Source organism: Papio anubis, chromosome 13 (assembly GCF_008728515.1).
Source record: "Papio anubis isolate 15944 chromosome 13, Panubis1.0, whole genome shotgun sequence".
NCBI classification, from domain to species: Eukaryota; Metazoa; Chordata; class Mammalia; order Primates; family Cercopithecidae; genus Papio; species Papio anubis.
Window position 1 is genome coordinate 100,133,720 of NC_044988.1, and position 6,000 is coordinate 100,139,719.

Genomic DNA, 6,000 nt, shown 5'->3' on the forward strand with positions numbered 1-6,000 from the left:
TCAGGGATTGCAGTGAGCCGAGATCCCGCCACTACGCTCTAGCCTGGGTGACAGAGCAAGACTGTCTCAGAAAATTAAATTAAAATTAAAAAAAGAAAAATTAAAAACCTGCCTTGACGTGTGCATGGGGATTGACAGCTCAGAAGGCGCCCTCTCCTTACTTATGCCGTTGGAGCCTCACAACCATCACGGAGAGGAAAGGAGGTAGAATGAGCAACCCATTTTTCAGGTGAGGCAGCACAGGCCTGCATTCGAATCGTGGCTCTGTCACTTCCTAACCCCTGACTTCCTTAGCATCCCCTCCACGTCCTCGGCTATAAAACCAGTATAACATTAGGGCTCACCTTGCTTGTGACTATCGAGGGGAATACATGCTGTGCATGGTTTTGTGCTAGAACCAGTATTCAGTAAGGTCTCAGTAAATACTCAGGGTTGGAGAGGGGAGGGGAGGAGGGAGCAGTTCCCGATAGCCAGAGTCCAGGTGAATTCAGATGCTGTTGGTACCCACCCTCTCCCCACTGCCCCCGAAGTTCACCAGCGGCTACGGTAGAAAGTTTCCAGCAGGCTGACAGCATCCTCCCTCTAGCCCCTCTTGTACTTCTCAGGTTTGTTATTTCCTGTATTTTATGATGTTTTCACATCCTGGGGCCTTGCTAATCCTGGAGAGACTGCTCCTCCCGGGGCTGGCTAATCCCTAGAGCTAGCAAACAACGTGCCTGCAAACCTGCCTTTCATGTACAAACCAATCCAGAGCCTGTGTACCCAAGCATGTCCTTCCTCTAACTCTTACACCCCAAGTCAGGATTTCCCCTGCCCTAAATCAATCCAGGGCCATTTCCCAGACAACTAGAAGCCACCCCTAACAGCCCAGAGCCTGCCAGAATTCTCAAACTAGCCATCCCAAACTTGCTGAAATGCACCTGCCCTCCCTTACCCACACACACACACACACACACACTTGGATCAGTCCCCATCTGCTCATGGAGAACTCCCTATCCAACTCCAGCTGCTATCAACACTCCCAGAAAATCCAGTTTCCCACCCAAGTGGAAGAATGAGGAGCTACTAACCCTGAAAGCTGAAAAAATGGCTTACATTTGTCCCTGTTTATTCTCCTTAAGAAATACATTTATGGGCCAGGTGAAGTAGCTCACCCGTAATCCCAGCACTTTGGGAGGCCTAGGTGGAAGGATTGATTGAGACTGGCCTGGGAGACATGGCGAAACCCCATCTCTACAGAAAACACACACACACACACACACTAGCCTGGGTGTGGTGGTGCATGCCTGTGGTCTCAGCTACTCAAGAGGCTGAGGCAGGAGGATGACAAGCCTAGGAGGTTGAGGCTGCAGTGAACCCAGAATTGTGCCACTGCACCTCAGCCTGGGTGAAAGAGTGAGACCTTGTCTCAAAAAAGAAAGAAATGCATTTATAACAACATTTTACTTTCTGTGTTTAATAATCCTTTATCTAAATTTGCCTGATTAGAGGGAGTCGCAGATGACCTAGGAGCTGCCAGCAGGCGGGGGTGCCTGGGAAGGAGGCCTAAAGCACAGGAGGACAAAGGGGGTGTTAAGGTCCTGTTGCCTCCTGGCCCCAAAGCTTCCACTGTCCTCCCGAGTACCAAGTGCTGGCACCAGGCCGTCCCCAGTCTGAGACAGCCTCCTTTCCACTCCCCACAACCCAGCCAGGCGTCTCCTCCTGCAGCTCAGTGCAGACTCAGCCAGACGCAGCTTACCTTCCATCTTCACACTTTTGCTGCCACCCCCTGCCCATCTCCAATCTTGAAAGCAAAGAGCATGGGAAACACAGGCTCAGAGCCCAGGACTCAGCCTGCTCCGAATCTCAGGACGCCAGCTCAAACCAGCCCACCTGGTGCGGCTGCTGTCAGCTCCACCTGGATCCAAGAAGCTCCTGGCTGCATGGAGGAGGCCAGAGGGCCTTGGCCGCCTGAAGCCAGGAGCCACGGGCCGCCAGCCAGGTGCTGAGCTGATCTGCACGCCTCTCAGGCTGGGGAAAGGGCTCGTCTGGGGTCAGTGCAATCGATATCTCATCTGCAGCTCTCCTAGCGGAAGTGATGGCTATTGGAACATGGTAATGGGTGTTGTCTAGTGGAAGAGACTAATCTTCCCAGCTGTGGAGGGCTCTGCAGGTGGCCCACGCGCCAGCAGGCTCCGCTCAGAGACTCACTGCTGTCACTGCCACCGCTGATGGGGCTATCGAGGCAGGTTTTTTCTTTTTTTAAGCCCACATCCAGTGACGTATCAAATCAAGGCATATTTAAAGCCACAGCAGCCTTGTGTCATGCTGGTGTCCATCCTGGTCTTCCTGGCACAAAGCCCCAGAGCTGATCCTGACCCATTCCTTCTGAGCACAGGTGGGGATACCAAGGTCAGTGATTTGCCCAAGCCCATGGAATCAACTGGAAGAGGGCCAGGATGAAACTCTGGGCTCCAGACTCCCCAACCAGCATCACACAGAACACTGACTATGACCAACCCATGGCCAGGGGCCTAACTTGGCCCTTAGGTATGCCAGGGTTTCTATTGGCCGGCTCAATGCTTCTTGAAAAAAACTAGAATGCAAATGCCATCGATATATTGGCTACAGTCCTCACCACTCCCTAATGTCTCACCCTCAGCCAGCTTCACTCAGTCATCTATCTGATCTTGGATCAGTAAAACTGAGGTCTCCACATAAGGGGGTGAGGAGAAAGGGAATCAGCCCCCTCCCCTGGAGGGTGGGACTCCAGATCTGGTCTCCTTGTGCCGGCTCACAGGCCATGGAGCCTGGCAGGCTGTGTGCCCTGCTGCCCACTGCTGTGGATGATGCTCATTGCACATTTCGGTAAATATTAACTGAGCAGCTGCTATATGCCAAGGCCCCAGGACTCATCAGCCCAGTTAGCCAAAGCCCTTTATTTTTTATTTCATTTTGAGACAGGTTATCACTCTGTCACTCAGGCTGGAGCGCAATGGCGCGATCATAGCTCACTACAGCTTCGAACTCCCGGATTCCAATGATCCTCCTGCCTCAGCCTCCTAAGTAGCTGGGACTACAGGTGTACACCACCATGCCCAGCTAGAAGCCCTTTATTTTAATGGCTTCATGTGCTGCTCCTTTACGGAGCCCTCCCAGTAGTTAGCGGTAAGCACTACCCTCTCGTGGTGGAATTCGAAACACCTGTTACCCCCGAGCAGCTTGACGTCTCGGGAAGTGACTGAACTGACTCTGCCATGAGCTTGCAGGGTTCCTTAGGCCAGAACCTTGGGCAGGGCTCTGAACATTTCTGGGCGTAGCTTTCTCCAAATGTAAAACAAAAGACTTGAACTCCACGACCCCTTAAGAAGGTAGATTCCCTTTCTTTTCAAACGTCCTTTTTAAAATCTGTGCAATTTTGAAAGCCCCTGCAGTATTCTCCTCTGTGAGGTTTCCGGGGGCGGGGAGGGGTGGGACCCTGCGGGTAAGACCCCATGGGAGGGCTGGGAGGGGGCAGGCCATAGAATTTGAGACAAGTGGTTTCAGCCCACCTCTCAGAGTTCTGGATCAGCTTGGGCATGCCGATAACAAAAAGGACTCGGGGCTTGTTTACTTTGTGACTTTTGAAATGGCGGAGTGGTGTGCACTAGAAGTGGGTGTTTCTTGATAAATGGGCAGATTCCTAAATCTGGAACCTCTCTGAGTCCGGGGCCTAGAAATCCGCCTGTTTCACAAGCTGCCTGAGTGGTTCTGATGCTCGCTGAAATTTGAAGAACACAGGCCTGGAGAGATGGAGGCCCATGGCATTCACAGAAGCTGATGTCTGATGACCAGGCTCCAGGGTGGTTCCCAGGATCTGGGCAGGTTGAGTATCTGCATGTTTAGCCAGGACCAGCTGTGCAGTTGCTGCCCACTCGGGCCTCCCCCACCCGTAAGCCCACGTTCACCAGCCTCCCCGGAAAAGACGATCACAGTTGCCACAGTCTCCGAGGGGTCCCTGCAGAGCCACAGGTATTCTGGGGAGCCAAGTGGTCACAAGCCCCAGTTAGAACGCAGGCAGAACTGGAGCGTGCCAATGACTCCATCTCTGAGTCTCAGTTTCCTCATCTGTAAAGTGGGCCCAATAATAGTACTTATCTTACAGGGTTGCCCTGAGGAAAACATTATTCACATAAAAATCTTAAAACAGGGCAGACACCGGGTAACGGTTCCACAAATGAGAACTTTTGTCCTATTGCTACTGATTATCACCATTCTGCCCTGACCCCATTGTATTAGTCTGTTTTCACACTGTTCTAAAGAAGTACCTGGAACTGGGTAATTTATAAAGAAAAGAGATTTAATTGACTCACAGTTCTGCCTGGCGAAGGAGGCCTCAGGAAACTTACAGTCATGGCAGAAGGCGAAGAGGAAGCAAAGCACGTCTTACGTAGTGGCAGGCGAGAGGGAGAGAAGCGGCTATTCCCGCACATTTTCAAACCATTAGATCTCATTAGATCTCGTGAGAACTCACTATCACGAGAACAGCTGGGAGAAACCACTCCATGATCCAATCACCTCCCACTAGGTCCCTCTCTCGACACATGGGGATTACAATTCGAGATGAGATTTGGGTGGGGACACAGAGCCAAACCAAATCACCCATGCACTGGCTTCCTCCTCCAGCCCCTCCCCCACACCCTGACCCTGGAGTGATGGCAGGCACCCGTTGTTACTAATCACGACACAACCCTCACCCTCGCAGGGCTTGCAGGGACCCAGCCAGCCACTCAGTTAAGATGGTAATGAAGCAGCTGTGAAACAGGAGGCCTTTCCATCTGGGATCCCAGCTGACCTGACTCCTGCCTGAGGTTGGGGAATCTGCTGTGTGGATGCTGCCCCCACCCCCCCGCCCCGGCCCAGCTGTTTATTCGTGGTGTGATGATGGCTCAGGCTCACTGCAACCTCAGCCTCCTGGGCTCAAGTTATCCTTCCACCTCAGCCTCCCCAGTAGCTGGGACTACATGCGTGCACCACCACCACACCTGACTGATTTGTTTTAGTTTTGGTGGAGATTAAGTTTTACTATGTTGCCCAGGCTGGTCTCAAACTCCTGAGTCAAGTGATCCTCCCGCCTCATCCTCTCAAAGGCCTGCGATTAGAGGCGTGAGCCACGGCGCCCAGCTGCAATCACTTATTTATGTCTGTGTTAACCTGCTCACAGGCCCGGCTCCCGCCTCATTTGCCTCCGTGGTGGCAGCCCCCACCCTTGGGCGCCAATGGTAGGGTGGAGTAGGGGTGTGTGTGTGGCGAGATGGAAGTAGGAGTACAATGCCCCCTTCCCCTTCCTCTGGATGGGAGTGGCAGAGGGCAACGCTCTACAGCTGTGGGTGAGATGATGCGGCCCTAGAAAAGCTCTGGGATGAAGTACGCAAGGGCTACAGTCCTGGCCGCTCCTCCCACGGAGGGGCAGGGACACCTGATTCATTCAGAAATTGTTGATTACACTTGCCCTTTGTGTTCAGCACTGTTCAAGGTGCTGGGGATATGGAGATGAAGGAAACAAACCAGCTCCCGGGTGTGCTGAGGGAGGGAACATCTGGAGAGGGGAGTCAGGGGGGCCTCCCAGGAGAGACAGCGAGAGCAGCCATGTGAAAAGTGCAGGAAAGGGCATTCCAGGCAGAAGGAACAGCATGTGCAAAGGCCAGAGGGTCAAGGAACCAAAGAGAGTTGGCTCAGGAGAGAGAGAAGAAGAAGGGGCTGGAGAGGTGGGCAGGGCTGATTCTAAGAGACCTGGGAAGCTGTGGGTGCCTGAAGTGATGGAGAAAAGCCAGGTCAAGTGGCAGCCAAGGAACTCCAGGACCCAGGAGTCCTGCTCTCAGAGATCCCAGGCCCCTCAGCCCCACCCTCCCTAACCTCATGGACCTGGGGCTCAGTGAGGTTCATGGCGCCGCTCCTGGGAGCAGCTGACCCTGTGCACCCTGGTGAGCCCCTGAGGGGAAGCCACTCACCAGGGACTGGGGTCCCCACTCCTTCCGAGCC